The 13,384-nt window shown below is 52.0% G+C and overlaps 1 protein-coding gene across 7 annotated transcripts in view; it reads right to left on the bottom strand.

Annotated features, from left to right (window-relative positions):
- The window catches only part of AUTS2 (activator of transcription and developmental regulator AUTS2), a 1,121,759-nt gene that overhangs the window by 178,081 nt on the left and 930,294 nt on the right, over positions 1-13,384 (bottom strand). The window lies entirely within an intron of this gene.

Below are 13,384 nucleotides of genomic sequence, written 5' to 3'. Positions count from 1 at the left end.
ACCTGCAAACTGCTTTCTCACCTAGGGTACAGAGCGACCCGCACGCCTCACGCACTCGCGGAGCGTTGGAAGGAACCCTTACAACCCTCTGATAAACAGGCAGCCCGATAGTCTTTGTCCAGATGAGGAAATGGATGAATCATTTCACTTTCCGAGGCTAGGAGGGGACATAATCCACAAGCCTAACACCTGCTCTATCCCAGCAACCCACACGAGGTCCTTCTGTAACCTGAGTGGTAACAGAAAGTGAATCTCTTCAGTCTAGTCCTTGACAGTGGACTCTCTTGTCCTTCTTTCACTGTGCTGCATCGAGTTAGAACCTTCCCGTGTCAAAGGCCACTATCTAGGCTTTTTTTTTTTTTTTTTTTTTTTACATTTTATTTATTTTTGATGGATGGAGAGAGACAGAGCACGAGTGGGGGAGGGGCAGAGAGAGATGGAGACACAGAATCTGAAGCGGGCTCTAGGCTCCGAGCTGCCAGCACAGAGCCCGAAGCAGGGCTCGAACTCACAAACCACGAGATCATGACCTGAGCCGAAGTCAGACGCTTAACTGACTGAGCCACCCAGGCACCCCTAGGCTTTCTTTTATAAATCCTATAGCACCTGTGTAGGACCAGACACAGAGCAGGTGATCTGAGTGACTGCTTAAGGACTAAAGTCTGTCCCACAAAGGATCTGAACAGACACTTCTCCAAAGCAGATATAAGAGCCAATGAGTACATGAAAAGATGGTCAGCATCACCAGCCATTAGACAAATACAAATAAAACCCACAGTGAGTTACTGCTTCAGACCCACTAAAAGCACCTAACAAAATGATAACAAGTGTTGGCGAGGCTATGAAGAAACCGGAATTCTAAGGCACTGCAGGTGCTGGTGCAAAATGGTGTAGCCACTTTGGAAAAGTCTGGAAGTTCTTCAAAAGCTAAGCACAGAGCTACCATAACAACCTAGCAATTCTACCTCTAGGTCTTTACCAAAGAAAATCGGAAAAAACAGGCCAGCACAAAGACTTGTATGTGAATGTTCGTATTAGCGTTTTTCACAAGAGCCAAAAAGTGGAAGCAACATACACGTTCATCAACTGACAAATGAAATGTCTGTACAATGCAACGTTACTTAACTATTTGCAAAAGATAAAGGGGGTGCCTGGCTGGATCATAGGTCTGTAGAGGGGATGACTGTTGATCTCGGGGTTGTGGGTTTGAGCCCCATGTTGGGGGTAGAGATTACATAAAAATAAAATCTTATAGGGGCGCCTGAGTGGCGCACTCCTCTAAGCATCTGACTTTGGCTCAGGTCATGATCTCACGGTTTGTGGGTTCAAGCCCTGCATTGGGCTCTGTGCTCGCGGTGCAGAGCCCATTTGGAATTCTGTCTTTCTCCGTGCTCCTCCCCCACTTGTGCTTTCTCTCTCTAAATAAAATAGAACTTAAAAAAAAAAAATAAAATCTTAGAAAAAAAAGATGTAAGTATTGATACAGGCTGCAGTATGGTGGACCTTGGAAACACTATGCTCAGTGAAAGAAAACAGACACAAAAAAGCCATAGACCGTGTGATTCCATTTCTATGAAATGTCCAGAATAGGCAAATCCACAGAGACAAAAAGTAGATTAGGGGTTCCTAGACTCAGGAGAGGGGTATAGAGAGAGACTGCTAACAGCTATGGGCCTTCTTTTCGGGGCAATGGAAATATTCTGGAATCAGTGGTGATGGCAAGACAACCCTGTGAGGACATTAAAAATTACTGACAGTTAAAAATGGTGAATTTTACTGTGAATCAGGGACGTCTGGCTGGCTGGGTCAGTTGGTAGTGCATGTGACCCGGTCTCAGGGTCGTGAGTTCGAGCTCCACGTAGGGTGTGGAGATTACTTGAAAATAAGATCTTAAAAAAAAAAAAAGAATGTGAATCATAACTCAGCAAAGCTGTTGTTAAAAAAAAAAAAAAAAAAAACAAAACCAACCACAAAAAGGCTGCCTTAGAGCAGTGGTTCTCAAACTTGAGGGTGCAGCTACTACCTGGACAGCTTGTTTAAACACAGGCCGCTGGGCACCGCCCCTGCAGCTCCCAACACGGCGGGTCTGGGGTGAGGCTCAGGAATTTGCTTTACCAGCAAGTCCCAATGCTGAAGGTCCTGCTGATCTGGGCCCACGTTTTGAGAACCCCTGCCCAGTGTGTGTGGTGGGCACTGTCCAACGAAGGACTCGTGGCCCCACAGGGGGACAACTTGGAGGCCCGTCTAGCTCTGGAGCTCCCCGTGGGGTTGGTGGAGCCTGTCTCTGGGCCTGGATTATGGCTTTGCCTCCTCCCTCTACCCACGGGTTCATTCCTGCCCCTCCCCCTTCCTTCCACCTACTCCTTCCTGCCCCCTGCCTCCTCCTCCCACAGGTGCTGATCCGAAGGACCCTCCTGGACAAATATTCTGCCTGCTAGACTCTAGCTCAGAGCCTGCACCACGGGAGAAGTCGTGTACAGATCACCTGGGAATCTCGTTAAAGGCAGACTCTGGTTTGAAACATCAGGGGGACAAATCTGAGGCTCGGTATTTCTAATGAGCTCCTAGGCAATGCTGAGGCCTTGAAGCAGGCCTTCTGATGCCACGGTGGGAACACCCTCGGGGCCATCGGGTCAAGTGTAAATGGAGAAAGAGATCTCATTTTATAGGCCCCCCCAAAGGCGGATATTACCCTGTCCTTGAGATCCAGGCCAAGGAACTGGGTTACAGGTGAGTGTGTTTCAACCAGGCCTTTTAGGTACTTCCAGTAGCTAATCCCCTTGGACAGGGGCCAAGACCAACTTGAGTGTTACTTCTTCTATGCTCTATTGTTACAGCGTGGCTTCAGGGCGGTACCTGGGCAGAAGTGAGTAATCTGCATTACGAAACCAGCAGACAAGTGGCAACTGATACCCATGACGCCACCTATTTGGGGAACCTAAGAGCGATTGGGAAGGAAGCTAGACACATGTAGAGGCAGGGGTCATGACTGCCATGGTTCCCAATGCTTTTGTCCTCGAACTAAGCGTAGAGAGCCTAGGGGCCACTTTGTGTCTTGTTTCCAAGAGCATTTCATTAAGAGCTGGGAATCTGGTCCTGACCAGAATCTGTTAGTAACTTGTAGGGAAGCTCCATGACTCGGCTTTGGATTTATTCTACCTGTTCGGGCTGATTTGAGATAGATGCACGGGTGACACGCTCCTCGCGGCTTACAAAAAAAAGAAAGAGGATTGGGAACCAAATCTCAAAGATGTTATCCCGGAAGGCAATGTTCCTGGCATCGCACCAAACACCCACTGATCAGAAAGAGAATCCTGGGTTGAGCAAAACCTGGGCAGAACTTCTCCGAGAATGGCCGTCCTTGACCCTCTTTCTGATATCACCCGGTTATTGTGTCAGGTAGCAATGGGCGGCCGTGCAGAGGAATGGTGAACGTTTGAGAAAAGCGGACAACATGACGTTGTGATCTTTAATCACGAACTCTTAGGGAAAGGGGTGAAACTCGGCAATCTGTAATTCTTGAATGGTACAAGTCCCATGTTTTCACCCCTGCTGGGTTCTCAAGAATCTGCCTATTGTACAATTTCCCAAAAAAGAAAAGGAGTCTGCTGTGCCTTGGGCAGAACACATAAAGGGAGCCACAAGCCAAGGAGGTGAGCCTGGGAGTGGTTCTGGGAGGCCACGGTGTAGGTGTTTCTGGCGGCTTTGTTAGATCTTCAAGACCATAATGACAAAACAGGGCTGGGAGACCAAGGGAAAACCAGAGTAAAGGTAAGTCCTTAAAATTCCAGGCACCCAGACGGGCTGAGGCGGGGAGGCACACATACAGTAAACGACTTCCATACCTGCTTTCTCTCATTAACAACGGGAAATTATGAGCAAGTTCCCAAAGTGCTTTGTAAACTTGAGAACCCAGGCAGGATTAAAGATGCATTGCTCTCCACCCCTGCCCCTTGCTGCCTCTTCTGTAGTGACACGCAACTTTAATGGCACTCCCTGAGCCCACTTTGCAATATGGGAGCTCCCTGGAGCAGGCCGTCCCTGCTCCTCCTGTTGAAAAATCCAGACTGTGTGCCAGCAAGAAAAAGAAGTCAAGGTACAAATAGTATTACTCAAAGCAGTGATTATTTACTGGTCTACGCAAAACCTAGGGCTTTCCAAATCTGCCGGAGTTTCTAACAGAAATAAACACGTGCATCCCAATGCAGGGTTAAAAGGATTCCCAGAAACCTACACCAAAAAGACACAAGGAAATTATCCTCTGAGAAGGGATTTCTCTCCAGTTTCGCTGCTTCCCACAAGTGGAACAATTTCATGAGCACATTATGGTAAAGGAAATAATACACCACCAAAGAGGAAAATAACATCTTTATAATTACAGACTAGTTCTCAAACAAATTCCACACCTACACACGTTGTTCTGCGCTGCGTCAGTGAAGCTCGCCCAGCCCGTTCAGTTATCAACGTTTACAACAGCTTAACAGCTCATCGTGAGACTTCTGATACACACACCCCAGACGGCAAAACACTCTCAAATGACCCACTCGCTTCATTCTCAGGGCATGTGGAAAATACAGCCCCAGAAAACGCGAATCCTGGCTAATCCCTCGGCAGGCGAGCACCCAGCTTTGGTGTCTTTGGAACAGTCCGTGTGCCAGTGCCCGAGAACACCTACTAATTTCTAAGCCATTCCGATGTGCATCAGACAGGAATGAGCAGTCCTGCTTGGCCCATCCTTTTATCAGAAGGCAGATCCCTTTATCAGAAATTCATCTCGGTTCACATTACCTGAGCAAGGCACCCATGCTCATTTCAACTCGCTAGTCATTTATCCACTACATGGGTTTCTTACCCATCACACTGGTTATTTAATTCCTACCCCATGGCTCCCCCAAGAAATAAAAAGTGCACCATAATTATATAAACTCTTAATTAAACTGAAGAACTCAGTGTTGCCATTACCTGTCAGTAATTCCACTCAATTAGGACAATAGACTTCCATTTATTACTGAACTCCTAATTGCTACTCATTTTCCTGGTTAGTAATTGCCAGTCCTATCAGACAATGTGCTTAAAGAAAATCCTGCCATGAAATTCTATTTCTCTTCCCATCAGAGGAAAGGTGGAATCCAAGAGCCCTTACGTGGTCAGGAGTTGGGTCCTCTTCTCCAGCCCCAGGCGACTCCAGGCTGGGGATGTCACAGGCTGGTGTTCCCCGGGGTCGGTTACCGGTGCTGCGATCCACGGGAGACTTACCCACAATGGAAAGGCGTATCCAGGTAGCCAGAGAATCCCAAAGCCAAAGCGGAGCTGAAGACGACGCGAAAACAAAACCACCGGACCCGGCCTCCGGATCGCCAAAGTTCACAGGGTCCAGGAGAGGCGCCTCTGGGGTCCGCAGGCAGGCGGCAGCGTCGGCATTTGCTGCATCGCGGCCGCGGGGGACCGAGCCGCGGGTCCGAGGGCAGCGGGGCGCGCGGCGCCCCCCGCCGGGGCCGATGTGCCCCGGCCTCTCCCGGGTCCCGGCTTCCGAGGCGGGGGCCGGGGCGCCGAGCGGCCCGAGGGGGCAGCGCCCGGGAAGCGGTGCCGGCAGCGGCTCCGGACGCCGGCAGTCCAGCCGCGGTGCGCGGGCCCCCGCCCGGCCCCGGCCCCGGCCCGCGCACCGCCCGCGACCTCGGCGCTGCTCCGGAGCGGCTCTCCTAATTAGCCCGGCAGAGTGAGACCGGCGGTGGGGAAACTTGACAATTTATTCCCGGCCCGGGGGAGGTCACCCGCAGTGCACGCGCCGATTGGCTGCGGCGCGAGCCCGGGCGTGCCGGCGCGGGGTCGGGCGGCCGCCGAGGCGGAGTGCGCGCCGATTCGGACGACTTGGCATCCCGGCCCGGGAGGGACAGGCTGGGATGGGGTCTGGGGCGTCAGGGCGGCCCTGAGGCAATCGGAGGCTTGGGACACCGCGACAGGGCGGTCATCGGTGCCTGGGACCGCAAAACCGCCCCACCCATCCAGGCTGGTGGTTTGCAAGAGACGCTCCTTGCTGTTTGGGGTTTAGACGTCACAGTCTGTATTGGAGTCTTCCGGTTGACAATGGGCTCAAGCCATTTAACAGCCAGAAGAGATTCTGAACGAAGTACTTTCTCCAGCCTCATGGTACAGAGGAGGAACCAAAGAGGAAGGGACCCAGTGACTTGGGAAGGTGAGTGGGTGGAAAGCTGGCCACACGCCTCCTCGCAAGCATTTCTCAAGAACTCCTGGGCTGCCCTGGTGGCCGCCTTCCTTGCAGAGAGCCCCAGCCTTGGAGACATGCCCAGGAATGCACAGCACCGAATGCGTGCAGTAGGGCTCACCCACAACCGGAGAGGTGGTGAAGTCGGAGAGCGTTCTCTCCATCTTCTACATTGAGAAATGAGGCGTGGTTTGGAACCTCCTTGGCCCCGGGCTAGGAAGTGACAGCAGTGGGCATGCAAACCCAACCCTCTGCCTACTGAGTTTCAGGCCACAACACCCCAAGGCCCCTTCACCGAGGAGATGTGCTAGGAGGGGGGCCGCTTGCCAATAGCACCGGGCCCCTACGAGAGAGGCTGCTTCAATGCCAGCTTGCACATCTGCCCCCCAAGCAGCTAGCAGTCATTCTTACCGCCCACCCCACTTTGGTGGTTCTGGGCATGTTTACCCCTCAGCAAACTTAATGCACTCCCCCACTCCCACTCCTACAACTCATCCTGCTCATTGACTCTAGTCTGGCGTCTGCAACCTTCCTCCAGACAAATGGAAGGAAAGTTATTAACTCGGGGTAGAGAGAAGCAGCAAGCTGCAGAGAGCTTTCCTTGGGCCCAGGGCCGAAGTCTCTCTCTGTGGTCCTCGAATGCACAAAATCGAGCAGGGCTTCCGGCCTCGTTGCCTCCTGTCTGGAATTGGAACTTGCAGGGCTCAGCATTTGAATCATCCTGTGAAGTTTCTGAGCAGTGATCAAGGCCTGCTAACCACACCTGCTATCAAAGCACAGGTTTCTCAAAGCGTGGTCTCTCTGGACCAGCATCGGCCGGGAACTTGTTAGAAATGCAAATCCTCGGACTCAACCCTAGACCTACCTAGGCAGAAACTCTGGAGGTGGGGGGTGGGGGGGAGGCCCACAGTCCAAATTCTTACAGCCCCTGCCGGTGATTCTGGTGTGCGCACAAGTTTCAGATCCACTGGTCTCGGCCACGGTCAAAGCTCTGCTAGGGAGTGTTCTGAAAGGGCATGAGCAGGATTGGGCACACCAGTCGTCTCCTTGTCTCACTGTAAGATCACTGGCTTGACCTGTCTTCCGTTCATCTCCACACTAGAGGTCACAGGATGGAGGGCTGCCGGGATGGTCCTGTGCTGTGCCTGACCTGCTGGCCAGACAGTGGCTCTGCTATTTCTCCCCAGAGTCACGGGGGGAGCTTTAAAAGCAGTCAGTCGTTACTGTGGAGACCCTGACAATGAGGAGACCTGCAGTCCTCTCCCAAGGGACACCACTTTCCCATCCAGTCAATGGGAAGAGCAACACCTCAATTGCTGTCCTAGGTTTGGTGGGGACTAAACAGTACTTTGTATTTTGGGGACAAAAATGAAGCGTGGCTGTAAACTTAGGACTTGTTGAACCCCCACACCATGATCTTCAGTAATTAAGGGACGTGCTACCAAATGGTATTGGACATGGGTCTCCGACTCCATAATCACCAGACCAGGGTCTGGCCTTGATGTGAACGGTAAGGCACGTTGCTTGGCTTTGAAATCCGTCCAAATGGGTAGTGTCTGCTCTCCGAGGTGGATGAGAACGGAGCTGGTGGGGGGGGGGGGGCGAGGGAGGGGGTAGCGGGGGGGTAACAGAGGCAGGGGTACGGAGGGTAATGCTTCAGTCTCAGTCCCCGTCTTTACGGAACCATAGGTCTTTGACTTGTAAGATCCCGTGTTCTTATTGAATAAAACACGTTTTAAGAAAAAGAAATCTTGCCGACATATTATTCCGTGCTTAGTGCACGTCAGGAGGCACGATTGCCAGTGCTTCATTTGTGCCAATGCCTCAGAACACCCCTATGAAGTAGGTAACCGTATTTTAGAGGTGAGGAGATGGAATTATAAACATGTCAAAAAACCCGTCCAAGGTCACAGAGCTATCGAGTGCCAGAGCTGGATTCAAACCCAGGTCGTGTGGCTCCACAACGTAAGCCCCTAAACTTAATACTGCCAGGCCCATGGCAAAAAGCGAAGAGAAAACCGAGGACTCTGCCCTCCCTCGGGAGGGTCCTACTGAACAAACGCACAAGAACGTAAACGACGTCGAAGGCGTACGTGAATATTTTTAAATACATGTTGAATTTCCTAGAGTTTATCAACGAGCTACGTTTTACATTTGAAACTTGCATCATCTGTAATTGTTATTATTTTTACAGGCTAAAGTCTCTCTGGAGGGCTCAGCCATGAGGTGACCCCCGAACCTCCCGGCAGCCCCCACGGTGTGCCTCTCCAGGTGGCTGGGGAGGTCGGCGGCTGCACAGCTTCGAGAGTTGTGCCGGCTGCAGTACCGGCCACACTGAGGGAGCCTGGATTATCTGCTCAGCAGCCAGGTTGGGGGTGGGCGGCAGACAGGCCGGAAGCACGCGTGGCCTCCCCAGTGAGCTACAGGTTGCCCAGAAGCAGAGGCAGCGGGCACTTTAAGGACACGTGGGTAATCCCGTTGCCAGGAACCAAGGCTTCCTGTCAAAGAGTGGGCTGGTGTGGGTCTCCGAATTCATTCTCCCCCTGCCAGCAAAGGGGCACAGTGTGTCCTAGGATGTGAAACCTTCTAAACTTAAAATAAAAAAAAAATGTTTTTTAATGTTTATTTTTGAGAGAGAAAGAGAGCAAGGAGGGGAGGGGCAGAGAGAGAGGGAGACAGAGAATCCAAAGCAGGTTCTGTGCTGTCGGCGCAAAGCCCGTTGTGGGGCTCGAACCCACCAACCGTGAGATCATGACCTGAGCCGAAGTCGTACACTCAACCGCCTGAGCCACCCAGGTGCCCCCTAGGAAGCAAAAGCTGCTAAATGGGCAAATGCAGGTCAGGTCTGTCCTAGCACTTCTGGTGAACCCTGGCACCCAGGTCACATCCAGGGGCACCCACTCTTTCTCATTTGCCCCGGGACTCTTCCAGTTCCCCCAGCCCAACAGGGTGGGCACAGCAGGTGTTATCACTGTTTTCTTCTGAGCCTTAAAGAAGCAGAGACACCTGCTCCCGTCATGATGGGAAGCGGGCCCGGGGCGACAATCGGCATCTTCTGAGCGTTCGGCGTGCATGTGCCATGTCAGAGGCCAATCTACGTAAATCTATGACTCCCTTTAACTCTGAAGCAAGTTAAGTAAAAGCCGTGGGGCAGCCACTCTGCTTATTCGAAGATTCACAAGTATCTGTACAAGAGAACGAAACGCACAGAGCCCTGACAGAAAAGTGGCAGCAAATGAGGAGAACCGCGATGCCCAGAACTCGTTTGCTTTACTTGGAGAGTTCCGTGTGCACAGGTACAGGGTGTATCTGTTATGACTGGGAAATCTGTTGTGTGTGGCTGACAACCCAGCAACGATTTCTATACTCCTGCCACAGCCCTGGGAGAGTTCCACGCCCAAGGAGAGGATATTTTCATGGAGGTAGTCTCAGGGCCTCTAGTATATTTATGACTTAACAGAAGTTTCTTTTCAGTCATAAAAGTAGAAAGTTGTGAGGACTGGCTCAAAGGTCTGGACAGAGAAGTTTAGGGAGAAGGAAATTACCTTCTTATTCCAACAATGCAACCTTTCTCTCGGAAACAAATCCTCAAGGTAGCAACACTATCCAGAGTCCCGAAAATAAAGGAACGGTGTGCCCCCCCAAGAACTGGCAACGGGAGGTAGGCAGGAGATAGTATGAATGAGGAAGTCAGGCTCAGAAAGACCTAAGTTCTGAGGCTCACTCAGCCACCAGGCCCACGAACTTGGACCATCACTTCGACCTCCCCAGGCTGGGGTGTCCCCGCATCACCACCCCCCTGCGGGCCCCTGTGAGGGTGAGTGTGGGCCACCAGACAGGCACTCAAAAGCCACGAGGAATTGTCCTCTAGCTAGAAGGGCTTGTCAGTACTTCTGTGGGCTCAGGGCTCCCCCGTGCTGGGGACTCTTTAGATACCGAAACCATGCACCGACAAGCCCGTGGCCACTGTTCTGTGAGGCCGCTATTAACCTGAGTGCAGCTGTTTGAGACCAAGCTCAATGCAGTTTGAACACAGAAACTGTAGTGGCCCCACGGACCTTGCCTCTGCAGACTGCTCTCACTCTTTCTGAAGAGGGAAAGCAATGTTTCCGGTCTCCGTGGAAGGGAATGGTGGAATGTTCTGGTGGGGAGCAGCAGCAGAAGGAGCTGGAGGGGAGGAGGAGGGTGCTTCCATGAGACGCCTCATCATGCAGGCCCGAGAACCACTCGGGGCCTTCCCGGGGTCCCCCTAGAGCTCTGAGTGGGGGGTGGGGGAGGAGCTAAGTAATGAAAGCTGAACACAAACGGTAAGTCATACCTCCATGACTTTCTAGGCCATTCTTTGCTTTCTAATGGGGTTCTGCAAACAAATGGGCTTCCTTTGGATTCCTCTTCCCGGCCAGCCCACGTGACCACTTGGTTCCCAACACGCTCTGTCCACACACACAGTCCCACTGCTCCCGCTGGGAGAGCTCAGGTCTGCTAGTCCCCGCTTAGGGGGAGGGGCAGAAGGAAATCCACCCCCAGACCCTTTCTCCTTGCTGCTGGAAGGAGCGGACTGCCCCGTCCAGCCTGGCAGTGTGTGTTTAAAAGGCTATGGCCCACCACCACCGGAGGCCACCGCCGGCTGTGGGAGGGCCCGCCTCTCTGCCGGTGCCACCTCCGTAAGAAACGCTCCCGAGGGATTCTGGAGGACACCGGGTATCTGACAGATGTTTCAAAGTAGATGTTTCACTTTCAGTGAACATAAGCTTTGTAACCCCCACTACACAGACTGGAGTCTGGATCTGCTTAGATCTCAGAATGGAAGGGTTTCTAAAGGAAAACTCCAGAAATACCTGAATTCAGATGTAAAAAAAAAAAACTGCGCGAGAATCAAGAACAAAGCCGGGGAAAGCAGAGGGAGTGAATAACCTTTCATTTCAAGCCGCTTTCCCCGCTAGAGACAGTCATGATCTGTGCAGCACTATTTGATGCAAATGCCTCCCCGAAAAGAGCCAGCGGATAATAGATAAAAAGATTATCTGTGACATTATGAAAAATGAAAGTTTAAAAATGGCTACAAGTCCCTTAAAAAAAAAATTCCTAAACTTTATTCAGTCTTGTTGAAAGGCAACAGAGGCACCGTGCTTTATTCAGCCCCTGGGGCCCCTGCCTCTTCCGCCATTGTTCCTATGCCTCCACCAGCTCATCAGTTTTCGAGAATCTTTCCCGCTGGTTTCTCTTGGCTGGCAACGTAAGGTCCAAGAAGCTATCATGGCCCCGTTTCTTTTTCCTAACTTGACTCTGATGCTGAAAATTCAAGTGCCACAGCTTCTGCCCCTCACTCTTCCCTTCCCTGCAGTCCCCCTCTGTGCTAAACCACCGGCTGCACACTTGATTTAACAGATGAATTACGGATTCAAGGCATGGGTTTCCAGGGCAGGAAAGAGTCTGATTTTTGTCCAGGTCTCTCTTGATTGGCTCAGCATGGAAGTCTTTCATTTAATGGGCCAGGTCCTGCTGAGAACACCTCTGCTGGTACCACACCACTTTCTTTCTTTGCTGGGGAGAGGAGCAGAGATCGTACAGAGAGATTTTTTTTCCCGTCTTCCAGATTTCTGGTGTGCTCACTACACATCGTTCTTTTTAAGCAGAGCATCAAGAGTGTAACCCAAGACTCCAGGAAACATTTGATTCATTTGACCAGCCATCTTTGATCTCCAAGTTGGCCGAGGTGTGGAAGGACTGATCTGAACACCCAGGCCTCGAAAACAGGCCTTTGTCTTCCGCCCAAGGAGGCAGCATGGTGAGGCAGGGCGGTGCCAAGGTCTGAGGCTGCCCTACCTGGTTCAGATCCCAGCCCCTCCACCTGCTAGCTGGCTGACTTACAGCAAGTTGCGGCGTCTGAATTTCTGCACCGGCAAAACAAATACGAAAGGCTATTACGTTGACGCGTACGAAGTTGCTGATGTTTCTGTTTTTGAATACGAGACCAGACTGAATCCCATAAAACTGCCAATATTTGACTGTTTTTGACATACAACAAATGGCAATTTCATACGGCCGATCCACACACTTCAACACCTACTTCAACAGGTGACGGAGGAATAGGAGCAAAAAACCGTAACAAGCGTTTACCAAAGGGCTAGGGTGCGGAGTGCGCTCCGTAAAGGCTGGCTGTTGCTAGGCTCGTGTCGGGCGCGGGCTGTATGCGCATCACTGTACCGGGTGCCCACAAGTACAGTGTCCAGACCAAATAGTCACTGGCTTGCCAAGGACCACCTGCGTGGGTGAAAGAGTGCTCGCAAACACGGCCACGGATAGAGTAAGATGTGTACTCAGTCCAGACCCCACGTTCTCATGCCCCTCTGTTCTCAGGTCTCCTCTCCTCTAGAAAAACCCATTCCCACGGGGGATGTCCCTTCTCACTCTGGGGCCATCTTACTCACTCCTGGGCGCTTTCGTAAGCTAGTCAGTATGACCGGCACCACACCCGCACCTGCTCAGACAGAGGTTCCAGAAGTACGGCTGAAAGCACACATCAGCTGTAAAGACCAAAAATAATGGGGCGGAGGGTGAGCGGGTCCTTTCTGTGCCTAGAAGCGCAGTGTCTGGAAGGCAGACAGTTCTGAGATCAGGACTAGATGCAGCTACCACGTTTACAGGGAAGGTTCAAGCCAAAACACGCAGTCTCCTGGGCAGAAGTAAAGCTTCCTCGAGATTATTCCAGGAGGAGTCCCTCAGATTTCAGCACGATTCTTTGCATTGGCACAAGACTCTCCAGCAGATGCTAGGGCATCGCCTGTGGCCCCCGGCCCCCACCGGAGGGCCTCCCCTAAGACTGCACATTTCTCTCCGTGCTCGTCCATCTGTTTACTGCAAACGGTGGAGAGAAAGGATCTGAGTTACTGCAAGTACTGGGGGGAGAAGGAAACAGAGGGATTATCAAAATCTACAGGCAAGCGCTGACCTCAAGGACACAACGGTGCATGTCAACCTGCAAACTGAATGTGACTGAGCGGCAGAGTCTGTGGAGGCAAACCTGCCCGAAATGCAAACAGCTAGCTTTCTCAGGTCCCACTGCAAGATGCGAACCTCAGTTGTGAGGGCGCCGGGTACCGGGGCGGGCGCCTGTGCTGGTTATACCTCGCCTCTTCCTGGCGCCGCTGGGCATCAGTG

Source organism: Leopardus geoffroyi, chromosome E3, assembly GCF_018350155.1.
Source record: "Leopardus geoffroyi isolate Oge1 chromosome E3, O.geoffroyi_Oge1_pat1.0, whole genome shotgun sequence".
In the NCBI taxonomy this organism is placed as follows: Eukaryota; Metazoa; Chordata; class Mammalia; order Carnivora; family Felidae; genus Leopardus; species Leopardus geoffroyi.
The sequence above is the reverse complement of the archived record's forward strand: the minus strand, read 5'-3'. Positions and strand labels throughout refer to the sequence as shown.